The following is a 26,733-nucleotide window of genomic DNA, read 5'->3' as shown; positions in this document are numbered from 1 at the left end:
CAGGCCTAGGAACAAGAGCCCATGTGATTACAGAATAAAAAATATCTTTCCTGGTACAGAGGAAATTGATATAGAGTGTAGGATCTATTGCTCTGTAACAAATTATTCCAAAACTTCCCATACCTTAATACAATAAACATTATTATTTCACAATCTCTGTGGGTCACTGGAAGTAACTTGGCGGGGTGTTTCTGCTCAGGCTCACACTCAATCATTCACTCACTTGGCTTTTGGCCTCAAAAAAAAAAAAAAAAAAAAAGTCATCATGTTCTTAGGTAAGAACCACCTTCCTCCCCAGTCTAGGAAAAGAAGGGAAGAGTCAAAGTCACTTTGATTCTTGCAGTTACATTCAGCAATATTATAGTACACCATGGTACTTCTACTTGGTAGTGAAGATATAAGCCAACCATAGATCCAATACAAGTCTGTGTTGGAGAGACCTCTCCTAGGAGCCCACATTCTCCCCAACCAGCTGGGATCAAGGAATCTCTGGGAGAGAATCAACCAGCCCAGGGGAAAAAGCGCTTGAGATCGGTTGCCTCCTGAATGCAGCTTTGTCCTCTTCTCTCACAAGATTAACTTAGAAACCTGGCCTCTTCTTCCCATCACTCAACGGCAGGTGTCTGTCTCTAGTTCACTCATACCTCTTCTTGCAATGAATTACTGAGATGACACCATATTTCTCCTCGAAATCCACAGATTTCCCTTTCCTAAAGGTTTTCTGTGCAAGAGGATAGCAACCACCACCACATCTCGTGATGCCCCACAAACACCAAGGGAATTGCGTTTGAAGGAAACTTTTTCCAGAAACAGTATGGAATATTGAGAAAAGGTTGATCTTGGGAATCAAAGAGATCTGAGTTCGAATCCTGGCCAATTATATGTTACATAATCTTGGACTTAGGTCATTAAGCCTCATTATAGAACTCTGGAAAACAAGAACAATAAAGCATAATGAAAAGATTTGGGTTATAACTGACTTTTATATCTGTAAAGGATTCCAGTCTGTGCACATAGCAGTGGGGCAGATATGAAATTACCACACATCTGGTTGTGAGAATCTCACTGATTTTTCAAACTCAGTAAATCTGATGCCAAGTCCCCACTTACCAGTGGTTGAGAAATTCATACTCTGGTTCTCGCATTAGTAACATGTGGATGAGCTAGGTCTTCAATTGCCAAAAGGAAGTTAATAAATAATGTCCAAAATTAATTAGAAATAGCCCAACTGCTACTTCTATAAAATACCCATGGAAATATGGGTATAATTACCAGAAGAAATGGATGAAAAGTGGTTCCCTTAGGAAGAAAAACGACATGCTGATTGTGTAAGACAGAGAACTGTTTTTTATTGCTATAAAAGATGTGCATACATCTATCATATTAATAAAATCAACTATAAAAATAGGCAACCATTTACTAGTTTCCATATGCACAGAAGTTCCTTTATATCTATTATCTGGACTCAGAGTCAAAAAATTCTAATAGATTGAAAGCCCTAAATGTTCTTTTGTACAAAACATTTTTCAAGGGCGCCTGGGTGACTCAGTCGGGTAAGTGTCCCACTCTTGATTTCTGCTCAGGTCATGATCTCGGGTTGTGCAATCCAGCCCCATGTTGGGCTCTGTGCTGGGCTTGGGTGTGCTCTCTGCTTAAGATTCTCTCTCCCTGGGGGTGCCTGGGTGGCTCAGTTGGTTGAGCAACTGCTTTGGGCTCAGGTCATGATCCCGGACTTCCAGGATCGAGTCCCGCATCGGGCTCCCAGCTCCTTGGGGAGTCGGCTTCTCCCTCTGACCTTCTCCTCTTTCATGCTCTCTCTCACTCATTCTCTCTCAAATAAATAAAATCTTAAAAAAAAAGTTTCTCTCTCTCTCTGCCCCTCCCTCGCCTGTCTAACAAAACAAAATATTTTGCAGTGAAGCAAAGCAAACCTATAGAGACACGTAAGGCGGTGACATAAATATCGCCCATGACTTTCCTGCACCAAAATATTTTCTTAAGTATTCCCTGGACATTATTCAGTCTTTTGTCCAAATGCTACCATGAATTCATTCTGGATCATTATACAATTTGCTCCACTTCTATGAGACGTAGAGTCCTTATTTATAATGTTAGACCATTTAAAAAGGTTTCTTCTAAAACCAGATATTATTTCCATCTTTGTAACTGGCTATCAGAATGGGGACTGATTGATTTCTGAAGCCGCTTTCAGATTTAAAGTATTCATCCTGGAGCAGAAGATCCTTTGTATTCGCATCTCTTCTGTAACAGCTAGTCCGCCTGTGGACAACAGTGTGACCTTCATTCTCATTTCCTAGATCTTGGTCTCGGTTTCAGCATCTGATGAAATCCTCTCCTGCTTCTCCCCGGGGTTTCAAAAGACTCTAAAGAGAGACAGAAGCGGGCAGGCACCATGGGATCTGCAGATGGCTCGTAAAACATAAACTGAGTCACCAACACAGAACAAGAAGTGGACAGAAAGAAACAGCTTGAGGTTGGATGTCTTGGAATTTTCTAAGAAAAATCCAAGAACCACATCTTAGGCCGTGTTTGATACTGATGTTTCTTTATTGATATCATGTTGGGGAGCCTAAAAACCTTCAGTATTTACACCACCAGTAAATACAAAAATTCACTATTCTAAATAATTCAAAGGAAAGAGAGCTTAGTTTTATTTTATATTAAATTACACATTTTCAAAGGTTCGTTCTTCTGAATTCAAAAATTACTCTGCAGACAAGATTTGTGGAGGTATGGTTGATTTTAGGGTCAGCTCAAGTATTTTAAAACAATCATGAGATTATTGTAATTTTTTAGAATAAAGTATGTTTCTGTTTAAAAACTTATAAACCTTGTTTTTCTACCACGTTTCCTTCGAAGACAAATATTTTTGTTGCAATCATAAATCTCAACTTCAAGGGATTCTTCCATTTTCAGATTTGCTCTGAGTTCCCAGCTTTGCAGCCATAAAGCCATCCACACAGACATGGAAACGACCTCTCTGGTCATCTAGGGTATCCCTTCTGTCACCAAGTATCACTCAGAATTCTCCCCTAAGGCATTTTCTCCAGTGATTCATTCAACTTGACAATAACTCAAGAAATTGTACATCCATGGCTTCTTTTAAAAGAATATATCACAAATTTCCCTTATTACAATTGAACCTAGTTTCCCCCCCCAAATCCCATTTTTCTCATGAGGCTCAACTCCATCTTGCTGTCTGTCTTCACTTGGCAGTAACCTCTTCCGGATTTTTTCGATAGCTGTTTGTTTCTTTGTAAGGCATTTAGCACCATCATGGAAGCTTAACCCCAAATTCCTCTGCATTTCCCTAGCATTTTGGCATTTCTTTCTTGTTATATTTATTCTGGGCAGAAAAAAAAAGAAAGATTCTTCTTTCCTGGTGCCTCAGTTAGTGCCGCAGAAAGTCTTGTCCTTCGGGGCATCACCAGATTTTCCACTTGGGACACCCCAGGGTCCTTCATATTTCCAGTCTTTTCCAACAAACATTCTTTGACTGGCAGATATGTTCCCAGCAATGGTCCAGGCCCTCAAGATACCATATGAGCAAGAGAGACCAAATCCTTGTCCCCAGGAAACTAACACACTAGGGAGAGACAAACAACAAAAAATAGTTATATAATGTTGGGCAGAGAACAGCTAGGAAGCAAAAGAAAGCACAGCAAGGGCATACAGCATGGTGGGGGCTACTACAGATAGGGGGATGAGGGAAAAGCTCTGTGAGGAGATGGTGTTTGGACAAAGGCTTGAGTGAAACACAGAATTCAAACCAGGGAACATAAGAAAAACATAATATGGTATTTAGCACACATGGCAAATGTAGCAGGGCTGCAATTTTCCTTTTGGGTAAAGAAAAACTTACTAAAATCCCTCCTTTTGTTTTTCACAGACTAGTGTTACCACTTCTCTCAAGTTTAACTAAATACTTCCATGACTCAAATGAATGCTGTGTGCCTCTGGTCACGGGGGTCAGACACCGTTCACCCTTGTCCCTCAGAGGAAGAATCAAGAAAGAGTCGTCAAGCTTAAAGGGAACGTCACAAGTCCTTGTGGGGAACAGTGTCTTGCTTATCTTTCACTACATAACAAGACAACTGAAAACTTAATGCACTGTGACAACTTAGTATCTCTCACAATTCTGAGGGTTGAGGGACTCAGCTGGGCACTTCTGAACTCAGTTGGGTTCTCTCACGTAATTGCTGTCATATGATGATTGAGCCTGGTGCCCTCTGAGGCTCCTTGTCACACTGTGAGGGGACTGCACACGGGTGTTAAAACAGATGTGGAGTTCACTGGCAGCCATATTTGGCGACAGCCCCCGCCGACAGCGATCTGATGTGACTTGCCCAAGTCATGCATTTAGTCAGCAGCTGAACCAGAATTCAAGCAACCCGCTTTTTCACTCCGTTTTCCTTTTTTTATTTTTTGTTTTTTAAAAAATTTTATTAATTTATTTGACAGAGAGAGAGAGATCATAAATAGGCAGAGGAGCAGGCAGAGAGAAGGGGAAGCTGGTTCCCCACTGAGCAGAGAGCCCGACTCGGGCCTTGATCCCAAGACCCTGAGATCATGACCTAAGCCGAAGGCAGAGACTTAAGACACTGCACCACCCAGGTGTCCCTGTTTTCCTTTTTTAACCTGAACCAAAATTCTTCTTGAGCCAAAGTAAATAATAACATGAAGCTCAATGACACAAAATGCCATTAATTCCCTGCACCTCCCAGTTGGTCCCCTGCTCCTCTCTAAGCCAGTGCCCTCCTGCAACATGCTGTTTATTTTGTTCAATTTTGGTATCTATGGTATACATATGGTATTGTGTATATGATATACATCTATGGTATATATATATATGGTGTATATATAATACATATTATATATGTAACATATATGTAATCTATACTATATCTGATATACACGTGTATGGTATATATAATTATGGTGTGTGTGTGTATATATATGGTATGATATATACATAATGTATGTAATTATGGTATGTGTGTATACATGTGTATGTATATGTATGTGTTTGTGTATTCATGTCCAAAAGCACTGATTTAACAGCACTTATAGCTCAGAGGTAAGTTCTAGACACGGTCACCGGTATTTCAAAAACAGCTGCTATTCAGATACATTAGCCAAAACTTAAAGATAAGGTAAAGAGGAAGAGGAGTGTCCTTTCAGCATCATACTGGGGCATACCCTAATAAGCTTGCTAAGAGATTATCCAATTACCTAGGAGAACATACCTGTGTTTGACCTTGCTGTCCATGAATTTGATTCTGTGAAGTTTCATGACAGAAATTTCTGTCCAGGTGAAACACTAATGATTTCTGTCTAGTACATAAAATAACCCAGATGATTTTGGCTTTATTTGCCCCATAGGGCATTAATGCATTTTGTATCTAACCTAGCAATTTATTCTAACGTTTTGTTTAATGTTTGTAAATAAAGATTCAGTTCCTCAAATCCTCTGTGAGCCAGCTTTACCATCTTCCTGGCTTTCTCATTAATGAGTTGAAGAAATCTTTGACACAAGCTCGTTCTATCTTTCTATGGAAGATTTTCAACTTTCTGAAAGTTATGCTTTGACGCTATAAAGGCTTCAGTAGAACTTCCTGGGGGCAAGAGATGGAGGGCAGCAGCGGCTGACAAGGGCTGTGGGCCATTATTCTTGTCTATGCAGAGCTGGTTGACTATCTTATGTGGCAGTAAAATTTTGCCAGAATTATTCATGGGAGCTTCACTTCACAGCGCTCACAGCTCTTTCTCTGAGATTTAAGCAGCTCAGGGAGGAAAATGCTGAGCAGTTAAATTCCAGCTGGATTTTTACCACCTGGAAAAATACTGAGATGGGCAAAAGGGAAGAGTCAGCCAGCAGAACTTTCTGGAGAAAGACCTCCATTTCTGTTGATTCAATACTGAAATCTTTGGCTTTTGATTGGAGAAATTACCACTCCCTCTGCACCCATAGCACAGAACATGTAAGAAGAATGATTACGGGGAAATCCCGCCTAGACCCAGGGCAGGCTCTTCTGGTGCTCTCTTCAGTGGCTATTTTGGGTTCTCAAGAAGCAAAGAGGAATCCAGCACTCTGTCCCCACCATATTACTGGGATTTCCTCTCCTCCTCTCCTCACAAGCACATACAGGAAGCAAAATCTCAAGCCTGAAATGTGGGAGTATAAGACATGGGATATATTATATTTTCCTTTACCTGAGCTTTATTTCTATTTCGAGCCCCCATTGTGCTGGCTGGTGGAAACACAGTCCGATTCCACGCAGAGCCACTCTATTGAGTGCAGGTATGGTTCAAAAGGATGTGGTACCCAACACGGTCAGTGTCCTCTGGCACCCGAATGTGACTGTTGTCACTACACCCCTCACTTCCAGCTCCTGGCCCACCCCACAGCTGATTGTCAGCTGAATCCTGGGCTCTTTGGATCTCCCAGAAGATCTAGCTCTGATCTCTTATCTTTCCAGGAATTCTGAAGCTAGGTGCCCCCGGAACCACTCAATCCAGCAGTCCCACACAACTATGTCTATCCTATGGCTCTCTTAGAAGCAAAATTATCCACAACTTGAAAATAAGATGAAAACATGGCTTAGGGCTCTTCAGAATTAATTGTGGAGCATCACAGAACAAGCCCTCTTACAAGGTCATCTGATGCACTCAGCATTTTTTCATTATCCTTTCCCTAAAGAGAAAAATTTACTTACATTCCAGTTTAATTTTAATTAATTAATTTAGGCTAATCAATTTAATTAATAATCAATCGGTTGACTAATTGGTGTAATTTACCCCTAGTAAGAAAAAGTAAATAATCAGGAATGAGATTTTTCAGGTAGGGTTGAGCTTCAGAGGGCCACATATCACTGTAATACCTAAGTCTTTTTTTTACCCACCAAGAACCAATTTTCCTCTTCCAAAGGACAATACCACCTCTCAACTAAGAGTTCATCATCTGAAGAAAAGCAGCTCTGACTCACTACTTACTATTAATGAAGGCCCTGACTCTTGTAGGAAATTGTTAAGTTGTACATTATCTCTGCCCAATAAACTGGCAAATTATTTCTATTCAAAAATAACAGGTAACCACAAAACTAAAGACTGTGTTGCCCTATAAGAACGCATTATTCAGTTACAGATCACTTACTTATACTTTCCTTGAACTAGTTTTCCCATCCAACTGGTTCCCTAATTAAGGAGTAAAAATCTTTTTTTTCCCCCGCATACTCACTATATACTTATATTAGAGTCATGTTTTTAATTCAGTGAAAATTATATGCTGGCATTTACCATTTTAAGAAACCAGAAACTATCAACAAGGACTCTAGCTTCAGTCTTCTCTGTGTTCAGATCCCTCTGGTCCCCCATTGATCAGGACCCAACCAGGGTGGGGGCAGAACACAGGGCCTGTTTTGGGGGAGTCCCATGGGCCTTTAACCCTCATTATCTTTCCTCTGACATTCTCCATCCCTGTGGAAGGTTGGGGATAGAGATGGTAAGCCACTTTCACAAGAAAGAAAAATGTTTCTAAAAGACATTCAGAGCTTAGACTTCATGGCTCAAAAACTCAGATTTTAAAAAATCAGATCAAGCTTTTGAACCTCAAAAATGAAGGAATTAAATATTTCGTTTTTTTCCTCCTGCTTGTACTAAACTGTACCCACGATAAGATGCTGTGAGTTCTATTATGAAGAAGAAAAGACTGGAGGCCTAAAAGATATTGCCAAGGAGAAAACAACTCAGTAAATGTAATGATTTATAGTACATAAATAATTAAAATAAATACACTAATATAATATTAACATAACAATAATAAGATAAATATATTTTATCTTTATAGGTTAAATCAGGCTATATACCCTATTTAACTTGGAAAGCCATTGTTGCTGACTTGCTGGAGGTCTATCACATATCTTTTTTTTTTTTAATATTTTATTCATTTATTTGAGAGAGAGAGAGTGAGCAGGAAGGGGCAGAGGAGAAGGCAGAAAGAAACTGCAGCAGACTCCCCGCTGAGTGGGGAGCCCTACACAGGCCTCTATCTCACTACCTGGACATCATGACTTGAGACGAAATCAAGAGTCAGACACTTGACCGACAGCCACTCAGGCGTCCCGGTCACTCACAGATTTGTCAAGAGACTCCAGGCAGGAGACTTGACAGAGTGGTGGATCCTGGGAGACCGAGGACGGTCACTATCTAGTGCAGTAGCTCGGAGCAGCAGTTTCTTTGGTAACTCTTTCTTTTTTTCATCCGTATTAGCCAAACAAGAACACCACTTCCAGTAATGCTTGATGAGCTCTCAAATCTTATACAGTTGTCTCTGAGTGTATTCACCAAAAACGAGTGGGCAATATGGAAGACTTTGTCAAATTATTTTTACTCCTTCCTTTGCCAATCTGTCTAATTGCCATGAAATCTAATCACAGCATGTCTGCCTTTACTTCCTGCCTTTTCTCATTCACCACCTCCCTCCTCAGCCCATGGCCATCCTTTCCACGGTGACTTGTCCTCCTCAAATTATCTGGGGTTTTTTACACCTTGATGAGACTCCTATCCAATGTGTTACCTTTTCCAGTGTTTTATTTTTTTAAAAAAGATTTTATTTATTTATTTGACAGAGATATCAAGTAGGCAGAGAGATAGAGGAGGAAGAAGGCCCCCTGCTGAGCAGAGCGCCCCATGAAGGGCTCGATTCCAGAAACGTGGGATCATGACCTGAGCTGAAGGCAGAGGCTTTAACCCACTGAGTCACCCAGGCGCCCCTTTTTTCCAGTGTTTTAAATCCTGCCTTTAGCTGTGCAGGCTTTTGTAGCCAGTGCAGAATATTTCAAGACTCAGTGGATAGGTAAGGATGCTAGGGTGGAGGTGACAGAAGAACAGATTCTATGATCTACACAATAATAACAGGCAGTCATAATGACCAGAAAAGAGGATGAGTGATTCCAGTCTCCCAAGAGATAGGCTGTTTGTCAAGTTGATATTCTTGACCAGCACTTTCAACTCTCCCTTGGGAGTTCTGATAGAAATCCAAGTTTTAGCAATTCTTCTTGCACTATGAAAGGAAAACCTTAACAATACGGAGGAAGCAGTGAGCTCTTTCAGTATGTGTGTATTAATGAGCCCTTCTATTACTATGTCCAACCATCTCTATCTCCTCATCATGAGGAGAAGGAAACCATGAAGAGACAAAAACACAAGTACAGGTAAGTATCAAAATTAAATGGAGAATACAGAAAGATAAATTCACAAGTTTAAAGGTGTTTTTAAAATAAAAGGAAGAGCTCCTGGGTGGCTCAGTCAATTAAGGGAATGACTCTTGATTTCAGCTCAGGTCATGATCTCAGGGTCGTGAGATCAAGCCCCGCAATGGGCTCCATGCTCACCGAGGATCCTCTCCCTTGGGCCCTTGCCCTGATCCTAGGCTTTCTCTCTCCCTCTTTAAAAAATAAATAAAATAAATCTTTTTTTTAATAATAAAAAATAAAAGGAAGACTGGTTTCTGCTTCCAGCCATGACAGAATTATAGGTATTAGATTTACCTTCATGAGCAAACAATATGGAGCAAGAGTTTGGACTTTAGACACCAGACAACTTGGAAGAGGCGAAATATATGAGGTAAATTTCACATTCTCCCTAGCTTTCAATTTGGTGGCACTTACCAAATCATAGCACAGAGAAGTAGACCAAATAAAGAGAAGAGCTGATGTCTCATGATGCACAGAAAACAGAATTTCACGGCTGCTTAGGTAGCTGGGACTTGTGAGGCAGAGTAAAGCGAAAACTATAATAGAGTCTGGAAAAAAAAAATCAGTGGAACATATTTTTTAATCTTGGGACAGGGAAAGAAATTTTAGGGTATACAATGTATTAATTATAAGGAAAAAATGATAAATTAGATTCATCAAAATTAAGATATTTTGCTTTTCAAAAGACACCATCAAGGAAATTATCAAATGACAATTTGGAAGAAAAAAAATATGTATACATAAATATTTGTGTTTATGTGTATATATATGTATATTTGTGTGTACATTTATGTATATATCTGTTTATATACACATAATTGTACTTTATAAAAAACTTATAACTCCATAATAGAAAGACAACCCAATTTTTTTGAATGAGCAGAAGACTTAGACACTTCAAAAGGAAGATCTGCAAATGCAGATCTTCTACTAAATGCAGGAAAAAAATGATCAACATCATAAGTCATCAGGTAAATGCCAAGGAAATCCATAATGAGATATTACTACATACCCACTAGAATTGGTAAAATTAAAAACATCACCACCAAAAAAGGCTATTGAGTAACTACAACTTTCATACCTCTCTGCTGGGAATTCACCATTGTACAGCCACATTAGAAACATGTGAGTGACTCAGGGTAATAACCCATAATCTGACGTGGTTGTGAGCTACACAGGTGTATATACTTGTCAAAACTCATGAAGCAGAGTGCCTGAGATCTGTGTATTTCATTGTATGTAAATTATACCACTTTGATTTAAAAAAGGAATGGAGAAAAAAATCCTCAGGGAAAATAAACAAGAGAACAACTCATAATATGGGTATTGAGGTTGAGAAAGTGAATGACTTCAATGACAGAAGTTAAACCTTTTTTTTTAAAAGATTTTATTGATTTATTGACAGAGAGAGAGATCACAAGTAGGCAGAGAGGCAGACAGAGAGAGAGAAGCAGGCTCCCTACCAAGCAGAGAGCCGGATGCGGGGCTCGATCCCAGGACCCTGAGATCATGACCCGAGCTGAAGGCAGAGGCTTAACCCACTTAGCCACCCAGGCGCCCCAGAAAGTAAAACTTTATTTTGCAAATCAGAAGGTCTCATTTATTTGTTTTTAGCAAATTGACAAGACCGATCAACTGTCTGCTGACAATCAAAAAAATTTTTGATAATAGATCACTGTGTATTTTTTATCATAAAACCCAGAGGATTTCAAAAGATTTGATTGACACAAGATTTCTTCCACCCATATCTACTTATTTATGCTCTAAGATTTCTTAGCACTTCTATAAAAACAAAAAATAGGAACATACAAAGGGGAAGGGAAGAGAGAAGTCTAGGATAAGTGACCGGATAGTGCGCAGCTGCAAGTTAACTTCTTTCTCTGTAAACCACAGACTACAAATTCTCTTCCCATCGGTTCATCTGCTCTTTCAGGCCTTTGAAGTCAGAAAGGCAGAAGCCAAGTCCCCAAGAATGTGGTTGTCTGTAGCTACCATTTTGCGGACATACCCACAGCATCTCCTCTCTTCTCTAGTGGTGGCAAATTAATAGTTTTCATTGTCTGGCTAACATTGTTGCTAGAAAATGAGTCCAGTATGTTACAGAAAAAAAATGAACACAACTGAATTAAAAGAACAAAGCATAAAAACCTCATTTATCCTAGGGAATAGAAACATATTAAGCCCAGATTTTATTTATTTTTCCAAGTGTCATTTGAGAAACTGGTTGGCAGGCCAAATCCTACGGCAGCAAAGATGCAAAGGGATTCTTGTCACTTACCACTTAAAATCCAACCACATGGCCAGTTCTTAACATCAGAGACATCATCATAATACCACAATGTCTCTCAGTGGTCAAGAGATACCATTTCCATTTTTTTAAGTTCCTGTCATATTAAGAAATTTTTTAAAATCCCAAAATAGAAAAAAAAAATTTAAATAAATTCCGAAATAGTTTACAAAATATTAGAATATTTTTAATGTTAGTACTTGGCCAATTAACACTAATACTATGAACACTAATAAAAAAATCACAATAAAATATAATTATGAAGGTCACACCATAATTATCACATTTATGGAAAATACATTTCATAGTGCACTTCTGACGATGTGATGTGGTGAGATTTCAAGTAGTTCTGTGGCTTGCGTGTTTGGAGTTAACATCGAAAGTATGTATATGAGACCTAACTGTGCACTTAGGACAGACTTAACATCTTTCACAAAATTAACTCAGTCTAGATCATAGTTCTAAAAGTAAAATGCAGAACTCTAAACTTCTAGAAGAAAAAATGGGGAAAATATATCTGACCTTGGATTTAGTGATGCATATTTATATGCAACATGAAAAGCACAATCCATAAAAGGAAAAAGGAGTTTAGCAGAGTTTATTATTATTAAGTAGAGTTTATTAAAATTAAAAGCTTTTACTCCAGGAAATTTATGGTTTCCAGAATAAAAGGACAAGCCAGAGACTGTGATAAAATATTTGCAAACATATCTGATAAGAACTCATACCCAAAATAATCAAAGAACTTTGCAAACTTGATGATAAGAGAACAAACAATGCAACTAAAGTGGGCAAAAGATCTAAACAGACAGTTCATCAAAGAAGACATATAGGTGGCAATAAAGCATATGAAGAGATGCCCAACATCATTTGTAATTTGAGAATTGCCACCTAAAACCACAATGAGATACCACTACACACATATTAAAATGGCTAAAATCTAAAAAACTTACAATATCAATTGCTGACCAGGGTGCACAGCAACAGGAACCCTCATTCACTGCGTCTGGGAATGCAAAATGGTACAGCTTCTTTGGAAGACACCTTGGCAGTTTCTTTCAAAGATAAACATAATTTAACCATAAAATTCAGCAATCCCACTGCTAGGTATTCACTCATCTGACTTGAAAGCTCAGGTCCACATGAAAGCCAGCATGTGAATGGTTATAGCAGCATTATTTATACTTTCCAAAAACTGGAGACAACCAAGATGTCTTGCAACAGGGAATGAAAAACTTTTACATCCATACAATGGACTACTGTTCAGAAATCAAAAGCAATAAGCTATTGAGCCATGCAAAGACCTAGATGAATCTTAAATGCACTTTGCTAAGCGAAAAAAGACGGTCTGAAAATGCTACATATTATCTGATTCCATTGTTAGGTCATTTTGGAAAAGATAAAACTGGTGAGCCAGTAACCAGATCAGCGACTGCCAGGTTTCCAAGGGTGGGGTGGGCGGTGGACGAAGGTCATTGAATTGGTAAAATACAGAGGATATTCTAGGGTAGGGAAACTCTTCCATATGCTACTACAATGAAAGATACACGACCCTAGGCATTTGTTAAAACCCATAGAACTTTACAGTATCAAGAACCTTAAAATACAAACATGTAAAAAAAATCATTTAGGTGGTCAGAGGATATGAGAATGGAATACAGAATGTGACAAAATAACTGAATTAAAATGCATGAAACAACTTCACTCAAAAGGGTGGGGGAGGAACGGTGCTGGCCTAAGTCACTTTGGAAATGAGTGGTGTCTATAAGCCTAAAGGCAAGAGGAACGGCCCATCAGTACGGCCCTCTGGTACAGTTGTCTCCCATGGTGGGGGGGGGGGGGGGGGTGGGTTAAGGATCCGGGGAGCCCCCCACGTGTGTACTGGAATTGAGCAATTAAGCAAATGATTGGCAGATGGTGGGAGCCAGGTTTCTCCCTGTTGGAGTGGGAAGTTACAGACAAACAAGATTAGATTGATCCACGTGGCAATCTACCAAAGTTGGAGACATAAGTATGAACTCATGTTTGGTTTAATACAGAAACAAATGTTCACAAACGGGAACACTTGCGGATGAGTGTATATATACACACATTCTGAGAGGCCTCAGAAGCAACAACAAGCACACAGTAGCGGTCTGCACCCCCCTTACCCTGCCCCCCACCCCACCCCCTATTCTAGCCACAGAGTCCTCAAGATTCACAACACAACAGACTAAGGATCCACTTCTCTCATCTCTAAGTACTCTGTGCACCTCATTTTCTCCCTTCCCAGGTCCTGAGAGGACCAGCTGAGAGTTTGGGTTTTGGTATTTTTTTTCCTGCCCATGGCACATTAAGGTCTCCACCAGCTGGGAATTATGTCTTATTGGTTCGCATCATCTCTGTACACAGTTGCTATGCTAAATTCATGGATGGACGTGTTGCATTCGGTTCCTAATTCTTATGGACCTTCCAAGTTTCTCCCATCTCAATATGAGCAGTAAGTAAAGTCTCTCCTCTCCAGACCACGTGGGTTTGCTTTTCTTCTTATGAATTTGTGAAAATCAAAAGAAATAATGCCAACAAACTGCCACTTAACATAAAAATTACCTTTAACCATAAATACAGTTGCTCCAATGTGAATCCTATGTATTGGCAAAGCTGGGTCCCACTTTAGTGGCTTTGGCAAGTTTGGTGTCCCTCCAAGCTCCTGCTGCTTCTTTTTTTTCTTTTTTCTTTTTTTTTTTCCTTTTAGAAGCAGGCTCCCCGCTGGGCAGGGAGCCCGACGTGGGGCTCGATCCCAGGACCCTGGGATCGTGACCTGAGCCAAAGGCAGATACCCAACCAACTGAGCCAACCAGGCGCCCCACTCCTGCTGCTTCTTGATTCAGTTGTATGGTCACCGAAAGCCCAGGACCCACCCCAAGAGCATGGTCAAAAGAGGATCCCAGAATGGGGTACTGAAATGGGAAAGGGAGTTCAGAGACTGGCCCTTGACTCTGATGACTGCAACCATTTCTTCTGATGAAGCAGTTTCCATGGTTTCAGGAGAACCAGAAACTGCCATTCCAAAGACACCTGGACTCTGACTTATTAATCTGCGTGGGTCCGTGACAATTTGTTCCCCTGATTCTTAGAAATCAAGAGGGGAATGGAAGTTAGAAAGTTAACCTTCATTAACCCCAAACATAGATGAATCCAGATGAATAGTACTGCTCTGCTCTTATTCTTTTGCCAAAACACCACCCCTACAACTCTGGGCTGGAAATACCAGCCATATTCCTGTATGGAGCAGTTGGCAGATTCTTATCCGAGGCTACAAGTGCGAAGTGTAGGTATGTGTGTACCAAGCATTTGAAACCACCCTCAGAGACAACACGAACATAGGTGGGACCCAACATATCTGTTCAACTCACAAGTCAACAAATAAATTAGTTTTACTGACTAATAGCTTTATCAAGGGGAACCTGGCCAGACAGGTGTAAAGGATGCATTTTAGGGCAGAATGAGAAATAACATTGAGAGAAAAAATGCTCCATTAAGTGACTTTAGAGTGGCTTGATGTTAAGTAGATGTAGTGAATTTTGGCAGGAAAATTATAAAATACATTCTGTTCTTCCAGAAGAGTTAGTGCAGTTTTAGAGCACAAAAGTGGCCCAGAAATACAGAATGAGTTAGCTATTGGGAGACGTATACGAACACATCAAACTTGGAACAGTGAAATGAAATTTTCATAGACTCTGATACACGAAGAGCCAAAAGGGCTCCAAGAAAATAAATCCCTTCTTTTGGATCAGAGGTAATCATGCTTGCCTTACAGAAACCCCACCCACAATATATGTGTTCTGGATTGGGGTCTAGGCAACAGTATTTTTCATAAGTGGCCCCAGGTGATTTGTATTTGCATTCCGGGTGAAGATGTCATAATATGGAAGTCGCTGAGACGAAGGGGAGTAGAGCACAGCACAGTGAGACAGACCACAGCCAGATCCTCTCCTTGCCCGTTTTATTTTTGGTCTTTTACTTAAAGGTTAGTAACTTGGGTTTATGCTGTCACCATGCAGACATTTGATTACTGGGCTGCTATTTGTACTCTTGCCTGGTACCCTGCAAATAACAGGGGTAGCCTGGAACCTCAGCCACATTCTATAGGAAACTGCATACCTCCTTGCCCCTCACAAGATCCTATTGCCCTGAAAGCATTTTCAGATGCAGAGAGAGAGGGATCTGGGGTTGGATGTGGCGAGAAAATGACAGGTGATTTGAACCCAGTTCTGGCCTTCCCATCCTCACTCAAGGCCTTTCTGAGAGTATTTGCTCCAGGCCTGTTGGAATGACAAGTTTCTGGAAAGCCCCCAGCATCATCAAGGACTTGCAGAAAGGAAAACTGAGGTTCATGGAGAGGAAGGATCTTGGTCAACCCAGGAACAACAGACAGCCTGGGCCAACGCATGCGCCCTTGCCCCCTGGCTATTCTTCTTTGGAATGAGCTTGGGACTCAGGCTCCCCAAAGAGCCCTCTCCATCCCCCCAGTCAGGCTGGGGTGCGCCATTTTTCCCAGCCTTAGCGCTTTGGTCTGTGAGTGGGTGTGGTCCCACCACCTTCCCAAGGTGCTCAAAGATGAAGTGTTCATAGGTTGATTTTTATAGCCCTAACCAAGAACTTCTCTATGCAGAGGGAGACAAACAGCCTTACAATGGCCCAGTGCGCACGGAGCTCATGGATACATGGCCATAGAGTCCATGTGTTCTGAACATGCCACGTGATCAGTTCTGTCCTAACTGGAGCCCTAAAACCACATATCTGATGTGTAAGGGCCCTGGCCCACAGGCAGGCTGAATTTGGGGACAGAGATGTCCCCTTTTACGTGGCTTCACTACACTCTCACCTTGCTATCCTTTCCCACCCTCAAGAGCCCTAAGCCCCGCACCACACTCCAAGGCGGGTATTCAGTGCAGGGTTCCAAGCATGCGTTCCTCCCTAGCTTCTGATGGTTCTACTCCGGACACAGCAGAAGCATGAGAGCAAATGGCACAAGGCTTGGGGAAGCCAGGCAGAACCTCTCCACTCCGCAGGAGCCCCTCACCCAGAGCTTCTCAACATCCCCAGCCAAAAGAGCTTGAGTATTTAGCTAACCGCATGTCAGACTGTCACTGAATGACAGTATGCTTTCGGACTCTGGATATTTAAACATGTTTACTTCATTTGGACTTTAAAAACAAATTTCTCTTTCTGAAAATAATTCATAGATTTAATCTGAAAAATATTCAACTTTCAAAAGCGCTTTTGAGCACCCTTTAATTTTTTTAAGTTCAAGTTTCACAGAGTGAAAAGGAAAACCATCTGATGGAAACAAAAATCCATTGAAGAAAATAAAACATAGCTCCCTCAAATGAAAACAGACGGCAATTTAAACCATATTTCACAGATAATAGATACCATAAATTCTTGTCTGACCCATTAACAAATAACTTTTCAAATTAACAAACAGCTGATTTTTATACATAAAACATTCCAATTCCTATTTTATTCTTATAATTCACATAGATTGATCAAGATGGACTGCCTGATAGTGCCAGTGGGATTTCCATTAATTTCGTGTGCTTTAGTCTCTCGTACTGCCATTGAGAAAAGTTGGGAAACACTCTTCAGCTGGGGAGCAGACATTCAGAGAAACTCTTCTCTCTCTGTTTCTCCCATGACATGTTCCCTTTGTCCTGCCTCGGTCAAAGAAGGAGAAGCTCTCTTCCGATGATCTTGCTTGAGGTTACAGGGCCTACACTTTGTTAAGTCTGCCTTCAAAAGCAGTTACACTAAGTGAGAGAAAGACAAACACCGGACGACTTCACTTATCAAACAAAACAGAAGAGAATCAGAGAATCCAGAGAGCGCACATTGGTAGCTGCCATTGAAGAGGTGGGTGCGGCAAAGGGAGAAAGAGATGACGGGATTAAGAGGTACCAGCTTCCACTTACAAAATAAACAAGTCACAGAGATGTAACATACAGCGTAGTGAGTACCGTCAATGATACAATACGTCTGTGTAGTGACAGATGCCAACGAGGCCTAGCATGGTCATCATTTCTTAAGGTATAAAAATACCAGATCACTATGTTGCACACCTGAAGCTAATATAATATTGTAATTTAATATAATATTGTAATTTTGTATAATATGTAATATTGTAATTTAATGTAATATTGTAATTTTGTATAATATGTAATTTGTAATTTAATATAATATTGTATATTATAATATTGTAATATTGTACTTGTAGAGTATTGTAATTTAAATGATAAATGATAAATCAATTAAAATTGTTTTTTAAGCGATTCACAGCTGAAGTCTGGATTCTCTGATTCTCTTCTGTTTTGTTTGATAAGTGAAGTCGTCCAGTGTTTGTCTTTCTCTCACTTAGTGTAACTGCTTTTGAAGGCAGACTTAACAAAGTGTAGGCCCTGTAACCTCAAGCAAGATCATCGGAAGAGAGCTTCTCCTTCTTTGACCGAGGCAGGACAAAGGGAACATGTCATGGGAGAAACAGTCCAGCTGAAGTCTAGCCGAGCGCTAGACTTCAGCACAACCATTTTAATGAGCAAAATGGATCTCGACACGGTTTACTCACCCCTGTTGATTTATGGCGGTCATGACAATGATGGAAAAGCTCAGATTTCCCGGGCCAACTGCTCTACAAACCAAGTCCCAAACGTGGTCATCTTTGGCATCCTCTCTCACCCTTATAATGCACTTGCTGCATCTCACCAACCACTGGCTTAAGAGAAAAATCTACTGGATTGACACAACCCTTTCTCTTAGGGATGGAGCCAGCATTGTGCAGACTTAATTAGGATGGAGGAACCAGAAGGAAAGCTAAGCCAGTCAGGCTACAGCCATTGAGTTCCTGAATCACGGAAATCTTGCTTAGGTATTTAAGCACTTTCGTTTCCAGGGAAGGGCTTCAAGGCAAAATGGGCTGCATATTTCCGTTGAGTTAGGCACTCTGTGGTAAGCTTGATCCCTGGTGTGACAGGCTAAAGGTCACTCACAGGGAGTAATGAGATGGATTCAAATATACATCCGACCACAAAGTTCCCCCAGACCTCAAGGGCCAGTTTTCTTCCCTTTGTGGCATGTTGGCTTTTGAGTGATTATTATAAAGTGTCTATTTTAAACTGTAAATAAGTGATAATGCCAAACAGCTGCAGGGCACAGCCTAGAGAAATGATTGATGGGGCAGCTGTCCGCTCTGCTTTCTATCACTGTACTCGTCTGAAATCCAATGTGCCTGTTTAAATGAGGCACATTAGCAGTTTTATAGTGACTAATAGGATTGCCACCTAGTAATTCAGAACCCGTGGCATGTCTGTATGGGGGAGAGATCAGATTTCACTAGGGCCAAATTTATTAGGAAGGTGGGGACAGTCAGGGCATGCCTTTCCAAAACAGAGCTCCTGTATCTGATACTTAGAAATGCAGCACTAAAGAACATCAGCTCCAACCCCATTCAAACCTGAGTCTCATAGATAGACAGCATAGATAGCATACATGATGTCCTCTGAGAAAATGACAGATTGACAGACCAAGATCTGTCTTTACACTATTTTTTTTTTTTAAGATTTTGCTTATTTATTTGACAGAGGGAGACACAGCAAAGGAGGGAGAGAGGAAGAGGCAGGTTTCCCATGGAGCAGGGAGCCTGATGTGGGGCCTGATCTCAGGACCCTGGGATCATGACCTGAGCAGAAGGCAGATGCTTAACAACTGAGCCACCCAGGCACCTCAGTCTTTATACTATGGAAAAGCACAGAAAAAGAACTGTAGGCATGGCAGGGTGCTAGATGGTGCTGAACCTTACTATTTTCCTTGGAGGGGGATAGGTTGCTGGGAGTTTGATTCTAGTGGAGAATTTAGTGAGTCAACTTTAATCAGATTAATTTTTTGTTTGGGAAAGTCACTGAAATGGAACCTTTTAATTATATGGACGCAATGTAAATTTCATCCACTATCCTGAAAGAAGTGTGTCATTGAATTTGTTTGTTTCTGGTGGAAGTTTGAGACTCTTAATAGGCAAATGAGGTGTTGCAGCATCACTTTCTGTACCCTTGGAATATGATGAAAAAGGGGTGGGAGTCTTTGCATCAGAGCCATGAAATCTTAGAGCCAAAATTATCTTGGAGAAGACTTGTTCCAGACTCGACCTATATATTGTTGGAAGACCCTCTGACCAGCGTCCCTGGTAAAGATGCACCATTGTCCCACCCTGGTTAAAGCAAATTATTTTTGGTGTTTTCTGGTTGTTGAGATAGAGCAACGGTTGAAAGCTAAGCCTAGGGGCTGGCTCTCTGTATTTGTCAATAGGTTTTACTGGAACACGGCTCTCTCTATCCACTTGTGTATCGTCTGTAGTTGCTTTCACACTAGAGGGTCAGAGTCAAGCGACTGCAATAGAGATCATATGGCTCCACACCCCTAAAATATTTACTATATGGTCTTTAAAAAAAAAAAAAAGCTTGCCTACCCCTAGAGAAAAAGGAGTTCACTGTGTTAAGAGTTGCCTACGTATAATTAGAAGATGTATTGATTGTCTTCAGAGAGCACATTTGGAGCAGAAGCTGCAGAGAGAGTCTTCCTCATCAAGCAAACCAGGCTCAGCATAAGGCAAACCAGTGAGTTAGATGGGTATGCCATCCTATTCCCATCCCTGCATCTTTCAGGTTTTGGTGGGGACCTTTAACTCTGGGATTTCCCCCAACAGTGAGGCATTGCTCTCGGTTTGCTATTTTTACAGGGAGAGAAAGTTCTACGGACTTCCATTTGGTTCTTCCTACCACATGAGCCACTACTCCAGGACCAAAGGCCAATATATGTATTCTGCGAAGTGATGTGTATATTACAGACATACGCTTGTAACTGGGGACCTAACCACAAAATGTGTTTAAGGTCTCCATGGGCCTATAGAAGGGGAAGAACTAGGGTGGATACTCTATGTATTTTCCAACTCCTATAAGCTCTATTCTGACAATGGCTTTCTAGGTCTCCAGTAATAATGCTGAATTTATTTATCCAATGTCCAATAACCCCCAAAATATTTGGCTATTTTCCTTTCCACAATCCATTTATCATGATGAATGTCTTCTGGTTCCTTCAGGGAAATCTAAGAGGAAGAATCACAAACTTGTAACAGGTCCTTAGCCTGGAGGGTACCTAACCTCTCTGTATTGGTGTACATATAGACAGACTGCAGCCTGGAAATTGGATGGGGGTCTTGGATTAATCGTGTTTTTTATTTTCTGTATCTTACAATGTTTTGAGATCTTAAATATCATGCTGTCAGGGACAGACTGCCCTTCTGGGGCTAGCTAATTGTTAGAAATAGCACAGGGCTCGGCAGGCAGCACATCTTTCATATGCAAACAACCAATGTGGAGTCTACATGTCCCCCTTCCCTCCTTAACTAAATCTGTCACATCAAACCCATATTTCTCCTGCCCTAAATCACTCCAGGGCCAGTTGCCAGACAACTACAGGCTACCCGTATAGCCCAGAGTTCACCGACATTATTCAAACTAGCCAGTCCTAAACCATTTACCCTGCCCTCGACCAAAAATCTCATGCTTTCCCTGTGGCCCTGGGTACCATGTCCCCTTCTCTCAGGAAATATGTCATAAAATTCTTTCAAATAGCATTGGTTTCTCTGTGTCATTACTCAGATTTATAAATTAAGACCCAGGCACAAAACAGAACCATGTTCCTATTCTGGTAGTTCAAATCAGGCCTCTATTAACCAGCTTTATAGTTTTATCAGTCTTACAAATCAAATATGTTGACGGGGCCCAACCATTTCTGTCCTACTGCCCTGTGATGAACTGACCATCATCGAAGAGTCCCGTGGATCGGATTATTCTGGTTCAGTTCCCAGCTTTGTTGTCTAGTGTTGGATCTATATAACCACCCTCCGATTCCCACATTCAAAATAGAAAACACATTTACATTTTCATATCCTACGCTAAATCCTCAGCCTATGGAGAAGAGATACCATAGGCTTTTACGAAAGTGTTGATGCTTCATTTCCAATATATTTATCAATGGGATAGAGTTAATATGTCCAGATGAAATGTGATATATCCCCTCCACACCCTCATCTTCAAAGAGTTGGGATTTCTACTTCTATATAATATCAAGGGAATCCTGGCATCTCAACCTCATTTAGGATGGCCACCACTGAATTCGGATTCCAGACACTAACACAAGCAAACAACTGAAACCACTCTCTATCATTTGAGTTAGCCCATGAAATCCAGAACATTTGATAAGAATACCTGTTTTAACAGGTTTCACTTTTTTTTAGTACTCTCTTCTTTCTTTATCTAGCGACCTGAGAATGCACTCCTATCCCAATTCTCAGACTTCGGAAAGAGAGCTATAACTTGGCAGTCTTTCAGTGCTCTTCCCAGCCATTACTTGATTCACAATGGTCTGGTAACGGTTTTTGCAACACTGCATCATTAGCTACAGTGGTGTGGGCCCTGATTCTTAGTTGGATTTTCACAATCTTCAGCCCCAACTAGGGCATCTAAGAAACTTCCAGACTCCTCTATTGCCTTGAAAGTCATGTGCTTGCAACCACTCCTAACACCAATTTAGCTGTCATTTAGGGTTCTCATATGAAAGCAAAGTATCAATCCCGAGTCACACAGGTCCAAAAGAAAATTGGTCAAAGATATTGCACATCTCATTGAATTTTTAAGAAGGCTGGAGAACAAGGCTGAAGAAAACTGGAGAACAAGTGGTATCCACCTCTCTCTAGGCTTGGAAAGTGAAGGAATTCCCAAAAACGGAGGAAGGGAGTTCAAATCCTGGGTTGCCTCAAAAGCATGACCCCTGCCCACTCTGCACATTTTGGGCACCGTCCAGCATAGTAATATATATGTAATGGTTGCCTAATAAACGCTCAGAGAGGAAGTCTACACATTCCCATTGAAGACTGGGAGAATACACTCGATTTTTTTCTTTCCCTGATTTTGGACAGCCACACACACTCTTTTCCTCTGGGCAGCTTGGGCTGCCATCATTTGTTCCTGAAACCAAATCTTGATTTGTTTTGTTTGTTTTTGTTATATTTTTAATCTAAATTCAATTTAACTTACATACAGTGTATTATTAGAGTCAGAGGTAGACTATAGTGATTCATCAGTTGCACAGAAACTCCCTGCTCATTACTTCTACTGACCTCCTTGATTTGTTTTTAGGGTGATTTTTTTAACTCACAGAATGTTACAAGGGGCTTGAGAGATAACAAGATCCCTCTTCCATTCAGCATGATCTTCTAAGGAATCCCTGATACATGATTAAATGGTGTCAGTCAGAGAAGCTAATTTAACAAAAGCTTTAACTATGTCTTAAAGCAAACCCAATCTACCTCCCAGATAGCTCTAATTTTCACTTGGTTCTTTCTTATACCAAGTTGAAATTTAATTTGCCATAAATTCCACCTGTATGCTAATTCTGCTCTTTAAAGTAACACAGAACAATTTCACTTCCTCTTTTCCAAATCATAACTTCCGGTATAGCCCGGCAGCTTTGATTTCCCTCCCCTTCACCAGGCTTAACATCTCTACTTCCCTCCCACCCCTTTCCTCTGTGCTGAGATTCCAAGTGTCCATCTATGCTGGCCATCCTGTGTGAAATCCCACCAGTTGATCAATACCTCATTAGCTGGTTTGGATACATGTTGGTGAATAAACTTAAAAACTGTTTTTAACATATTCATCACACATTTTCTAGAAGACTTCAGTCAATCCTAAATTCTTTCTACACTAAAAGCACTGGCTTTTGTGTGTTATGTTTTAAGATGAAACCAGAAACTTAACATTCCTGGACATTCCTTTGCCTCTTTAGGTGCTTTCTGTTTGTTTATTTTGTGTCTTACCATATGCTCTAGGAATGGTGGCTTCTTGCAGAAATCAAATCCCTGATTTCTTTTCCTAAGGTAATCTCATAGCTTGAGAGCTGAATGAGAGGGCTCCTAGGAAACATTTGTAGTGGCTCCTTAGTCCACATCTGCAATGTGCAAGGCATTTAACACACCAAGGGAGGTGCAGGGAGAGAGAAAAAAATACAGAGAATGTGTGAATGGAAAGCAGGAGAGACAAGCACTGTCTGTTTTTGTCTGGTGGTGCTGGATGCTTTTTGTTTGTTTTTAGTGACTCTTGGTTTGCAAAGTTAAGCAACCTCCAGAAACACAATGAAATTAACATCTGTTAATTTCCTGAAGTGGGGGAAGAAGTACCAGTAGCAACTGGAAGGAAGATAGACTTGGTAATTAGAGCAAAGTTTATGAATCCACATTTAGAAAATATTTAACTCCTCTGAAGAAAAATACATCAGAAATGAACAAATCTCTTCAAGGGATCCAGAAGTGAATTGCCAACCCAATAAGACATTGAACATTTTATCTCCACAGCTGGTTTAGCTTCCAGGTAAGGAGTCAATTATGTTTTATTTGCAATCGTTAATGTTGTTAAAAACTTGTTTACAATGACTCAAAGTCCGCCCCTAAAATCTCTTGTGTAAAAATATAAAACTTTACTTCTGCTTCTGAAATATATAGCAAACACACAGTATTTAGCATGAGCCACTTGTTCTAAATATATACACATATAAAATATTTATATGTGTATATATAAATATATTTTGTATAATATATATGTACATACATATATAGTTTAAGTAAATATAAACCCATTTAACCTGAGGTGCAGAGAAGTAAAGTAACTCACCCAAAGTCACACAGCTAGTTATTGGTGGAGATGGAATGTGAACCCTAGTTGGCTGACCCCAGAATCCATGTCCTTAACCATTTCACTGCCGTGTCTCTCAGGACAACAAGTAGAACAAACCTGAACATATTTTACTCAGTTGTGAAGAAGAAATGGTGCACTGACCAACTTTTTCAGTCCCAGAGAAAACTGCCTTGAAATGAGCCCTTCTTACCCTTCTTAAAAAAACAAAACAAAACAAAACAAAACAAAACAAAAACAAGAATAAATAAGGTGGGAATTTTTATAGCACTGCATGAATTGTGTGTGTCATTTTCCTTTGCCACACGGAATATTGAGGAGAGCAAAGTAAAGCTGTTTCTTCCACGGCATGAAGGCTCTCTTGGGTCTGGGAACACATCTTTACAGTCTTCAGGTTGCCAGTTAATGACGTCCAATTTTTCAGACTTGCGACATATGTCACTCCAGAGCATCTCACTTAGCCATAAAAATTGATAGCACTGGGTTCATGTTGTAAGTTAAAGAATAATTTATCAACCCATAGAACTAATTTAAGGTGTCCTTCAGAGATAGAGCCGCACAGATGTGCCCTGATGTGTCCCAATAGCCAGACCAAAAGGGCGACATACCGCCACCGTAAAATATATATTTATTTTCCTGCCTCCAGTGCAATATACATCTCAGTTCCAATGTGATAGCCCAAAAGGCAATATGCTCTGCTTGCCGTCATAAATACCATTGCAGACCCGGAAAAAGAGCACAGGAGTCAAATTTGATCAGGAAAAGAATGGATGAAATAGTGAGCTTTTGAAGGGTTACTTATGAGATACTTTTCTTTGTCCCCAAGAATTAGTTTCCAGTAAGACTCAGAGAAAGACCACAGTTTCAAGTTGAAACTAACAGCACATCTTGGTTGGAACTCAGAGGGCAGAGTGGGAGACATGGATCCCCATTGCGCACCGCACCCATTTCAGTGGGTTTCACTAACTCACTCACGTGCGGGCTGCCGACTCAGGAAGCCAGGCCACACCTGTGCCTGGTCTCTCACCTCCTTGTTCTCTTAAGGTCACCCTGCTCATCCCTGCTGTATCCCCAAGTTCGCTTTTGTATATGAGAAACTAACAGTATCTCTTCGCAGGCTTAGGATTTTGGAAGCGACTGACAGTTGTCCTCAACCTTTACTTTCCCCACTGCACTTTGATACAGTTTATTGGCATAAGACTGATTTTAAGTAATTTTGAGAGCTCTTCTCCAGAGATCCCTGCTCCAAAACCTGATGAATTTGTACATAATAATGCCATTAGATTTTTACAAATTGCTGTTTCAAACTTCTGGTTAATGCTATTGACTGAACACATTTATTCTATCAATACATACTTTTCAGTAAAGACCAGAAGAGCTGACAATCTTAAACATATTCATCTACAGTGTTTTCCCATTAAAGTATTAGAAATGGTTGGCATCACGTGATAATCCAATTCAAAAGAAGCCACGTTCCTACAGATGTTGTAGGTAGATCAAAAAGAAGAAAATGTAAGTCATTGCCCAAAATCTTCAATTAAATTTTTGGCATTAGAGGAGAAACTTAATTAACTTTTGCCTTCAAGAAGTTTAATTTTTGTCAGCCCCTGGTGAGCTCAGAAGTGCTTGGGGAAAAGACTGATAGAGTATTTCCAGAATAAATAAAAGAAGAAGTCTTTCTTGCAAATTCTCAACAGAATTAACTGACTATAAAATAAGGGGTGGAGACACTGCAAGGAGAGGAAATACCAGCTTGGACGCAGATGATTCACCTTGCCAAGCTAAAAAAAACTTTTACTGGTGGCTTATGAAGCAAGATATTGTGCTAATCAGTTACCTCTAGGTGATGTACAAAAAGAAATGACCGGCCACTCACCCCTTTGAAGCCAGAAGAGGGAAAAGCTTAGAGGGTGCTTTTCCAGACTTTCCTCATGTCCCAGCTTGGCTGGAGGACCAGTGGACTGGCTTGACATCCAGACACGGCCACTGACCCCCGGTGAGACCACGGTGCACACCAAGGGGAAGGTTATTCATCAGTAACAAAAGCATAAGCCTTCTTCATTGCAGGGTGGCTTTGAATATTAAATAGACAAAATCTGTAGAATACTTATCAGGCAGTTCTGATTTCTGGTTCTGCCTGCAAGAAGTGTGGAAGTAGCCATGCCATCCTAGCAAGTAAGCAAACTAAAAACTCAACAAGGCAGGGCACCTGGGTGGCTCAGTCGGTTAAACGCCTGCCTTCAGCTCAGATCATGATCTCGAGGTAGAGAGTCTGCTTCTCCCTCTTCCTCTACCTTGGGCTCTCTCGTGCGCTCTCACTCGCTCGCATTCACTCTGTCTCAAATAAATAAAATCTTAGAAAAAAAATCAACAACTCCTCTTAGATCTGTAA

The sequence above is a fragment of the Mustela nigripes genome, chromosome 9 (genome assembly GCF_022355385.1).
Source record: "Mustela nigripes isolate SB6536 chromosome 9, MUSNIG.SB6536, whole genome shotgun sequence".
NCBI lineage: Eukaryota > Metazoa > Chordata > Mammalia > Carnivora > Mustelidae > Mustela > Mustela nigripes.
The sequence above is the reverse complement of the archived record's forward strand: the minus strand, read 5'-3'. Positions refer to the sequence as shown.